Genomic DNA, 11,646 nt, shown 5'->3' on the forward strand with positions numbered 1-11,646 from the left:
TCCGTTTATCATAGTATGTATATGCTATGTATGACTCAATACTAGCTTTGATAAACAGGATATGGGTTTCTCAATAGAATCCCACCCAAACACTTGCTTGTGCTCCTTATCGGGGTTTTCTGAGTCATATCAGATACGCAACAGATGTAATAAACATACTTCTCGTTTACAATGTTGAATATGTTAACCTTGAGTTATGAAAGATTGAAGGAAGATAAATTTATAGCGGATTGAATGTATATGAATATTGTGTTTATGCATCGTTGAATATAGGCAACGATTAATGTATATGAATGTGTGTTTATATAGGGATACATATATGCTTATACAGGGTTGAATGTATGCTTATACGGGAAAAGAATAAGTATATGGAGGGTATGCTTATGCAGGGTTGAATAATGTATATGAATGTATGTTTATACAAGAATGAATGTATGTTTATACATGGAGAAAAATGTACAAGGATGAATGTATGTTTATATAGTGATGAATGTATGCTTATACAAGAAAAATTATTTTTAATAAATATAATAATTATTAAAAATATTTTAAAAGTCTTTACTGGCCTTAAATGAGCACCAATAAACAAATTTTTATTGGCACTCTACACTACTCGCAAAGTCAAAATCAACTACAAGTTAAGGAAAATGGGTAAAATGGACCCTGGATAAAGGGTCCTAACTTTGGAGTTTTGACACAATGACTGTAGGTATAATACGCTGAGCCAGGTCGATCAGGTCTTCGTGCTGGGTATGGTTTTTTTGGATTATAAATTAAAAAAAAAGTTAACGAAAACATACCGCTTGTTATTGGGGACCTCACTCTACAAGAACCTCAGATGACATGATTTTAAAAACCTAGTAACTAGCAGTGTACATGGGTCAGGTTTGACCTAGACCTCGCTCATCTCAAACTGGGTCGGACCTAAAGGGTATAATTAGTATAAGATGCAGGGTATGGTTTATGAAATTTCATACCAGACTCGGGTCTGACATGAGTTTCGGTTAAGATCAATGATTTTTTAATATAAAAAGATTAAAAATATTATTTTACTGAGTATAAACCAAGAATGATTCATGTAATCTTTATAGGGTCTGGGTATAGTTTTTTTATAGCAGACCTAATAAGATCCGGGTCTGAACCCAATATCCTTACCTCAAAACAAATCCAGGTTCCCAGATCACACCCGTTTAACACCCTTACCAGTAACTACCACTATAAGAAATCAAACCTTTATTGGTGTTAAATTAGGAGTAAATTAGCGTCAGTAAAACTCTGCCCAGTGCCAGTAACAACCTTTGTTAGTGCTAACATTGCACTAGTAATTTTGCCAATAAAAGTGTTGCCGGTAATTGAGTTCTTATTGAGGCTAAAATAGCGTCAAAAAAATTTATTTACTGGCACTAAAATGGTGCTATGGTGCACTAAAAAAGTGTAAGTTAAAGTGGCTAATAGAAAAAAATATATACTATAATATGTAGCATAATTCCAAGCTCGAATTTATCAAAAACTTGAAAAATCATAAATCATACTTGAAAAAAAAATCTTCAAAAAATGCAAGACCCTTAAAATCAAAAACCTAAAAAATCATAAATCATAAATAATAATTAAAATATAAAGCCCTTTAAATCTAAAGCTTGAGAAAAAAATCATATTTAGCATACTTTTACTCAATAAATTATAAAATTAGCAATTAAAATACAAAATCACAAAAATCTAAATCATACATGAGAAAAAAATCAGATATAACATGCATTCACACAATAAATAATAAAAATATGTATTAAAATACAAAACCCTTAAAATCTAAATCATACATGAAAAAAATTAGATATAACATGTAATCTCTTAATAAATAATAAAAATATAGATTAATATACAAAACCCATAAAATCTAAATCATACATGAGAAAAAAAATTGGATTTAGCATGCTTTCACTCAAGAAAACCTAACTTCAAAACCCTTATTAACCAGGGTTGGAACATATACGAGGTTCCATCTCATGGACGATACAAATAGGACATCGGTCAAAAAAATATTATTCTCTCAGGTTTTAATACGGTAGGTCCCAACACCTATAACATTAGAGTAGGTGTTGTTCCTCATGTACATTCGATGTTTCTCGAGTTTATACTCAGTCATGTCCACCACAACTTCCTTACTATTGACAATGTCTCGAGTAGCACCATAATCCACCCACCATCTAGAAAGTTTCTGGTCTGAATATGAACACTCTAATATCACACAAAAAATATCATGCCTCCCCTGTTGCTCGTCACATATGTTATTCCTATTATTATTATTTTTGTTTTGGCGACTCAAGCGATCTTGATGTGTCTAGGTTTTTCACACTTGAAACACTTCACTTGAGAAGTGGCTCTCTGCAGCTTTCAGAATGTTGAATCCATTTTCTTACCAAATTTGCCAACATTTTAAAATAACTTTCTTTTAAATTATGGGTGTTTTTGAGGACCATGGCTACCACTAACAACATCTTTAGCAAAATATAATTCGCTCTTTTTGTCTTGTTGCATATGTTGTTGCTTAATTTTCAATTGAGCATGCATTTCTTCTAAAGACAAGTTCTTGGAGCTTAAACTAAGGGCAGTGGCAACCATCTTCCATGAAGAATGAAGGCTATATAGAATAGTAAATATCTACATACGATCTGGGATTACATTCCCAACTTTGGCTAAATCTTTTGCCATTGCCAACATCTTACTTACATGGTCAACTGCGTTATCATTTTCTTGCATTTTACATGAATTATATTGTTTTAGGAGCAACTGTATGTGCGTTTCTGAGGTAGTATCATATTTTATAGAAATTGATTCAAATATTTATTTTGCAAAAGGATAACTCTCAAATACCCTAATCAGATCATACTCCATGTATGTGAGCATGATTGTATGGCTAACATATTATGCTTCTTGTATTTCTGATATGCAATTTTGTTTTGATCAATAGCTGTTTGACCAACACTTTTCATTTCTATGTTTAGGACATTCTCGATGCCCACTAAAGTCAAAACAAGATGAATTCTCCTCTTTCAAATATGAAAATTTATGTCATTTAGTTTGTGTATTTTGGCTAACTCGGTAGCACAAAATCTACTAGTCATTTTTTTAATTTTAGTTTTTATATATTGGCAAATAAGAATAGATAGGAGTCCAACATTCAATAAAAGAATAAACGACACAATATAAGTCATGTTCATACAAGATATCATATCCATAAATAAAAAATACATGCTTTTAGGCATATTCTATAATACAATTACCAAAAAAGATGGAAGAATATTAAATTCCTACTTATTCCAATCAAAATAAGAGTTTTTGACGCAAACTGAATAAACTAACAACTTTTCTACAATTTTAAAAAAATCAGGGTTTGGTTTTGTGAAAAAATAGAAAAATAGAACCTTTAAAAGGAATAAAAAAAGTTTTTGAGTTAAACAAAAATATTTGAGGATCTTTCTTAAGTTTTTAAAAAGTTAGAGATCGTCTTTAGAATTTTCAAGAGTATATGACTGTTTTTGTAATTTACCAGATATAGAGGCCCCTATTTTATAAAAACAAAGGGTACAATTACAAATAGAAAATAAACAGAGGGCAGTCTAGTAAATTTATGAAGCAGGATATAACTAAAATTACTAGAAATATTTAAGGGCAAAATAGTAAATGAACTACAAATAGATATAGAAATTTATGCAAATGATAAGAGTATATCAATAATTTCCCTTTAAAAAGGGTATAAAATAAAAAAAAAGGTTTGAGGAAAACCCTAATCTCAATTTTTTTAAAAGCGTGGTTTCTTTTTTCGGTTATGCTTCTGGTTTTGTCGCTCCTCTGCCTCCTTCTGACGCACCTCTGATAGAAATGGCCGTCGGGATCATGTGGCCACTCAAAAGAGCCCAGATCCACAACAAAGTGCACTCGATGGGTCCGTTCGACAAGAAAAATGGGTGACCTCCTCTGGCAGCAGGTGCAAACGTTCACAACGGTCAGGCGATAGTGATCAAACAAGAAAATCAAACCCACTTTAAGCCGATCTGCAGGTTTGACCCCCCATGAACCTCAGATGATAGACAAGAGGGGGTTTTCTCCTCCTCTACCTTTTTTGCAATTGGGTCACAAAGATCTGACTGTCTCCTATCAATATTTTGTTTTTGTTCTAGATGCTGAAGCAGAGGTTGCCAAATTTGGCGACCTTTTGAGTTTTTTTTGTTTTTCCCTTTTCTTTTCCAGCGATAAACAAAAAAATAGTATTCCTTTTAGTTTTTTTTTTTGCAGCAGAAACAAGGGTCACCGACCTTCTGAGTTTTTTTATTGATACTATAATACAGTAACAGAGGTCACCAGATTTGACAACCTCCCTGCATCTAGATGCAGACCTTTTCTTCTGTAAAAAAAAAAAGAAAATGAATCCCAAGAAAAAAAGAGGGTTTTTTCCCTCTGCCTTAGGGTGAGTAATTTTTTTTTAATATCCGCGTGATCCTTTCTCTCCCAAAAAGGGTTCTAAGTTTTTCAGTGACTGTGTGGCTAGATTTTTGGTGACAACTCCCACACTAAGAAAAATAAAAAAATTAATCGATTTTTGCTTATCCCTATTTTCGATTTCCAGCGGTGATGAGCTCAAGTGGTTGGTAGCGACGATCACAGCTGATCGAAAACAACAAGCACATACTAGCAAGTCTCTTGATGCTCTGATACTAGTGTAGAGTCTAAATGACTTGCTTTTGTAAACACAGTGAGAGAAGAGAAAATGAGAGAGGGGGAAAGATTTACGACCTTCTTTAGGGGGCTGATTTTCAAATTGATAACTCACACACTTTCAGAAAGAACTAACTACTATATATAGGAGTGAGGGTTGGCAATCTTTTTCTCCTTGGGTAGACGTTACCCAGCCTTAAAACTAGCCAAGTTGTTTGGTATCCCTTTATGGAAGGGATGCCAATGGATGGAAAGACCCAACCAATTGGGCTTCCCATGCATTGAGCAGAGAGTGGGCCCACCTCTGTCCTCAATGCATGAATTCCATGCATGAGGTGCATGGCCATACATGATCATGCATGCCATGTATAACCAACATTTCTCACCTTTTTTTTTTATTTATAACAAGAAGAAACCACACCCGACATGAAGACTTGGTTGCGCTAGCTCCGTCCGTCAAACCTATGATCATCGTGTCAGCAGCGTAAAATTCAGATGCTAAGACCCCTGCCCCCAGGGCTTATGCTATGCATTGGCTTGTGCGGAGGAGCGATGCCCATGAAAATCAACAACTTGAAACGTTGATAGCCAAACTCTATAAATGGCCTTGTGTGTAAAACCATTCCTTGGCCACCACAAAAATGATCTAACCAACGACCATATGGGGATCTTTCATCATCAACCCAAACTAATAGATGACCTACCACCATACCTGCACAATAACTTTGCAAAAAATGAACAAGTGATTAACTAATTCACTCTTTTGTTTGGCACAATATCCTGCTAGATGATTCCCAAATTGTTGGAGTTGATCTTGGATAAGAAGTTTATTGTCAACAACCAAATGAAGAGTAATTGTCACCCATGGAACATGTTGCTCGAACCACAAGTACTTGTGCAGGTTAAACATCACCCTTCTACGAAACAATACCTTCCATGCAATATTTTTTGGTGAAATCTTTATCGTTCAACCAACACAAGCTATCATATTGTGTCGTCTGCCTACTAACCCCATGAATTTCCTACCTAAGGTGAGCAACGTCTTCATAAATTAAGAGTTTCAGACCAAACCCATAATAAATACATGTATTATATGTAATTGCAACCTTCATGGCCCTAAGTTGGCCCATCGACCATTGGTAATCACAAAGTTGCACCAAAGGACATGCATGGGTCCAAGGGTCAAACCAAAACTCGACCTCATGACCATCTCCAATCCTCCAATTGGCCCCTATATGAAGAAAAGGTGTACATTGTAACACACTATTCCATCCCCATGAAGCACCCCTACTACTACAACTGAACCAGATAGAACCATTCCTGCCATATTCTATAGAAGCCAACTCAACCCAAAGGCTCTTTTGTAATTTAGAAGTTACTAACCAAGTCTATTTAGAAACTAAAGTCAAATTGATCTCCTTTACATGTTGTATTCCTAATGTCACAAACCTACTTTTTCAATAGGCCAATGCAACAAGACAGTCCTTCCTTACCGCAACAAGCCTTCTTGTCGCTTTGTCATGGGCATAAAATCTTTCACAAACCCACAATGGTGCCAGACTGCCCAATCTCACCGGCCTAATGTTCAAAGGCCGCACACCAACACTTTTTCATGTGCTGAACCATTTCAGTGGCTCTGCGCACCACCTCATACGTAGTTGCCTAGCAGAAGCTGACCAAGCTTTATTTTAAATGTGAATTCCATCTAGTCCATGCCGCTTAGTGCATAGCAATCCTATACCATCTATCACTTCTGAAAAAGCCACAAACTGGACTTAGCCTTGCATGTCATGGAGCGTATTGCGACTCCATGCACATGCTACAACAAAACCTCATCACTGAAGGAATAAGTCCTTACGACCCCCAGTCTGAATACCAGTTGATGATTAAACACCATAGCAAAGAGCACCACCTAGACTCATTCGCCGATGCCTAGGCATTCACTCGCCTAGCCTTGAGTCACCATACTCGGTTAGAATCACCTAAGGTGATTCTTGAGAAAATTAGCCCTAACCTACACGCACTCCCGTGCATCCAACCGCTATGCATGGGAAACTCCTGCAAGCTGAGAGGTCCTTAACCAAATCTTCAAAGGCAACATCCTCTGATCCGCTGGCACTGCCTAACCAAACAACGCTCCACGTCTGCGCCACTACACAACAATGCACTAATAGTGATACCATTACCTATCGCGTGCCATGCTATCACCACACGTCATCGATCAAGCCAACACATACCGCACGTTCCTACACTCGATGCATTTTTCACTCAGTAGAGCTTCGCACTACAACTGCCTCATTTCGAAGACTCGGTCTGAGACATTCTCTCCTACCTAAACCATTATCGTCCTCGACAATGCCAGTGTAGGTAAGAACACAATCTTTACTGATATGTCAATTTCTCTTTATACTTATCTTTGATCTTCTTTTTCTTCAACCTACTCAACTTGTTTTGGTTTTCATCTACCATCGTCACAACCTTTAACACGCCAAGTCCCATTTCTTAACGCGCCTCCTATTACTTAGATAATGCTCTTCTGCTCCATCAATATCGAGCATTCTTTGCTCGTGGGACTTCAATGTAGTCCCATACATAAGCGGATCATCCTCACCCACACGACAAACTTGTCATCTTCAAGCACATGACCAGGGTACCTTCTAACCCCAACAAAGGCAATTCGAAGACCTTCGTGGTCCTCCCAGAAAAGGACAACCACCAATGCTTGTTGTAGGGATATCAACTCCCTTAAGATACCAACTTGCGATTTTTCAACGGTCCAAACTAGTCCTTAAGTGGGGGACGCCTACTTGCATATCACCACAAAGTGACCCCCAAAGCGTCTTTCTGGACACTCATTCTCACAAGGGGCAACTCGCCCAACGCTGCAACTCTTATCCAGAGCCAGCAAAATATTCCTATAAGAACTAAACTGATAAGTCACGAATAATAACTTTTTCTGCACACACAATTTACAGAAGAACTGCCAAGTCAAAAAACCAAAATGAGCATTCTGCTCAAGATGGGCACTCCGCTAACCTACAATCTTGAAAGAGAATATAGAAGTTTAGTTGAGTCTCTTATACCCAAAAATGCAAATCCATCCAGTCGAATCCAACATGCATTCTCTGCATGCACAAGGCAAACGTCACACCCCACCTATGAGCCTAACACACAACTGATAGAAATCTTTGGCTTATCTACGTTCCCTTAGCCAACTGAACAATAACCTTACACGTCTGCTTATTATTGACAAGATGACCTATACCACCCTGTCAACATCTTGCTTCTGTGCTGAGTCAACAATATTTCAGCTGTACAAATTTGCTTAACCAAGATAAACCACCACTGTCCTCTTCAATGTGACACTTTATAAACAACAAGGTCTTCGTGAATCTTTCTGCTATGATGCCAATTATCACGAACCTATTTCTTCAATAGGTTAGTGTAGCACGGCGGTTCTTTTTTACCATCGCAAGCCTTTCGATCGCTCACTTACCACTACAAAAGCTTTGATAGAGAGTAGAAGAAAGTGATAGAATAGAGAAAGAGAGAAAAATTGCAATCACTCGGAAGCAATCACAATGAGGGTGAACAAAAGAAAGATCTTCACATTTGCATTCATTCACAATTTTGCTCGTAGACTCATTACAGTTTAGATTTACGGGTTGACCCTTCAGGATATTTATTAACCTGAACTAAAGTGAAAGAGTGGCCCGAAGAAAGTTACAAGTGACTCGACACTTTACATCACGACTCAACCAAAGCAAAACAGACTCTAGACACAATTGTATAAAGTAGGTCGCAGGAAAAATCCAATATGTAAATTCTGATCGATGAAAAACTTGATCATTAGAGAAGGAACACTATTGATCATCTTCAATTATAGATTTTGGATCTTCTTTTGGTTGGACGGTCCCCTTTTAGTATATATATATATATATAATATGGACCATAAGTTTCTTAAAAACTGTCAAATAAAAACCTCAAGTTAAACTTTCCTAGAATTGAAATTTAGTTGTTTGCCCTTACAGAAAAGAAAGATAGTAGTTTAGTAAATTCAATTAAAATTTAACTTTAGTTAATTGATTTCATGGCCAATAGTAAGTGAGTAGGCTCGTTTAGTAATTTTCAGATAGCCAGGGGCTTTTATGACAGAAATTTAGGTATTTTTTTGTTATTATGAGCCAAATGTTAGAATTTTCTAAATAATTATAGATCCATTTGAAAAATACAGCCAAAGGTATTCACCTTCAAACAGCATCATGGTGACCCCTGACCATAATAACACCATCATATCACCTTTTTCTCGAGATGATGGATGTTAACATGAGGTCTATATGTAACAGTTTTCGAAAACTTGTGTCCGAAATTAGGCATTTAGAAAAGTGAGGCCTAATTTTGGAATTAACTGCAAAAAGGATGATTCCTAAATAGGATTCTCTCTTTTATTGTTTTTAAATAAATAAGAAAAACCAGCTCACTCACAAGCTCATTGCCGTGAAAAAACCTTAAGGAGTACACCCAACATTGTCGACATAACTAGAGATGCGCACTCATAGGTTTCAAATTTTGGATCTCTTCAATTTGGTGATTTTCATGAGTCGCCTCAAGCAAATGTGCATAGCCTTTGTAGGCTGCAGTGATTTGTTGTTAGACAATCTTACTTAAATTTCTATCCACTCAATGATGTGTTAAGTCGAATCTGGTTCACTTGGTACCTGTATAATTTTCTTCACGAAGAAACCAGCACGATTGTTTTAACATCCTTGAATTCGTACAGGCTAAGGGGTCCCACATTGACCGTGGCCCCCTATATCAATGCATGTGGTATAAGACAAGGCCAGGCGAAGGGGTGTGCCGCATTGACCATATGGCCCTATATCGATGCATGTGGTATAAGACTCCTTGTGTACCCCGTCCTTACCAACAAAAAAATAAATAAATAGTCTACTGATTACTTTTGGCCTTATGGCACCTTGGTGTTGAAAATCACGATGTCCTGCTGCTTGAACGCCTTAATACCTATAGCTTTAGGCATTCCAGTATAAAATATTTTGCAGAATTTATGTAGGCCAATACATGTTATGATATTATCCATCTGTATCTGTAGTAGAGAATAACACCTAGGTAATTTAGAAAAATCTGTTCCACTTTTGAATCCGTTACCTTACGAATTTGAATACGCTGCAGGCCTGAATCAGCTAAAAAAAAAAACACCATTCTTTTAAATTAATTTTAATGGTTTTAACACGTGTCACATTATGGTTGACACATAATAAATTTTTTATTTGTTTTTGGGCCCATACAGAATGATTCAGCTGAGTATCGGTAAATTAATAAAGCTGAATCGGTGGCCCAACGATTCAGGGCCGATACCGAGATACTGACAACATTGGTTTTAGGACCAATTCGTGTCTTTGAAACATGCATGCTTTTGTTATGTAAATAATGAATCTACGGACATGTTATTAAAGTTAATATTTGCTTTGCTTGGTATACAACTTTTATTACTTGTCCGTTAGGATGAGCGGTGTATCTAGTAGCATGTGAAGATTAATGTTAGGGCATTCAATCAAACATAGTGCAGCGGTTCCATCATAACAATATCATTGTAGCTGAAACAATGGTAATTGTTCATTCAATTTGACACGTCATACAAAAAGGGCAAAAAAATTTGTAATGCACAACAAAATTTGTAACTCCCTGCATTGGAATATTCAATTGAATAACCACTAGAAAACATGATAATTAAATTTGCATTTTTCATCCACTAAAGTCTACGTTCACATGCTAAGACCTTACAACAAGCAAACATGGCTTTATAGAAACCTAGGTTCTGTCCAAAGCTAAAGGTTTTTTTTGGCAAATCAAATTAGTTTAGAACATAAACTTATTCCTGTTTGGATGTGATGGTTAAATGACGAAGAAATTGGCTAACAAAAATGGCAAAAAAGAAAGAAAAAATGTGATGGGTGATTTAGGTGCACAAACCCAATATTCCAAGTTGTACAAAAATGAAAATTTTGGGTTCTTTAGATATTTCATAAATCAAGTTTTTACTGAAACTTGGTTTATGCAAAATGAAAGTTGGAGTAGCTTGGTAGCTGCTTATTCTGGTTGGGGGATTCCAACTCAAGAGTTGAACAAGTGTGACATGGCATAATATCCGAACGCATAGGTTCCACACGTGTGAACACCTCCTGCAAATGCTCTCATCCAATCATTGCCGGTTGGATTCCTTTTTTTTACATATGATTGGATCAAAAACTAATGTTTTACGGATTTCGTTTTAGCCATTGGCAGACAGGGTTCACAATACGAGGTGCCTCACGAAACCTTTTGTTTGCAGTGTTAAGTACTGCAGGTGGTCGGTCAGGCCATCATAAAGCAGAGTCAGTTGAGTCTTAAAGTTTTGTATTGCAAAAAACACATCGAGGGTAGGAGAAGAAGGCCTGACGTTGTTATTAGTAAGGTGATGCACTGGTTTCATGTCCTTAAATCTCACAATGTTATAGCTACATAGTTGGCACAATAGGCTGTGCTAAATCAACCTCACACCTCCAAGGTTAAGCTTCCAGATTGCTGGTTTATAGCTGTATCATGCATGTTCTTATGATTCATCATTAATGGACTGCTACATGTCTGCCTAATCCCAAATTGTCTATCAAAACAAGCAAGAAGAAGAAGAAGAAGAAGAAGAAGAAGAAGAAGAAGAAGAAGAAGAAGAAGAAGAAGAAGAAGAAGAAAGCGATTGATTGATGATAACCCGGTTCTCTGTCATCCAAACAAATGCAGTACCTGTTTATGTTTTTAACAAGTGCTTTCACCAAAAAACTAAATTAACTTGGTTTTCCTTGTCAACCAAACTAAGCCTAGATCACGAATGATGTCTTCTTTGATGGATTTTGTGGATCGATGCTGTTCGAGAAACAC

This window comes from Nuphar pumila, chromosome 6 (assembly GCF_984573655.1).
Source record: "Nuphar pumila chromosome 6, dmNupPumi1.hap1.1, whole genome shotgun sequence".
NCBI lineage: Eukaryota > Viridiplantae > Streptophyta > Magnoliopsida > Nymphaeales > Nymphaeaceae > Nuphar > Nuphar pumila.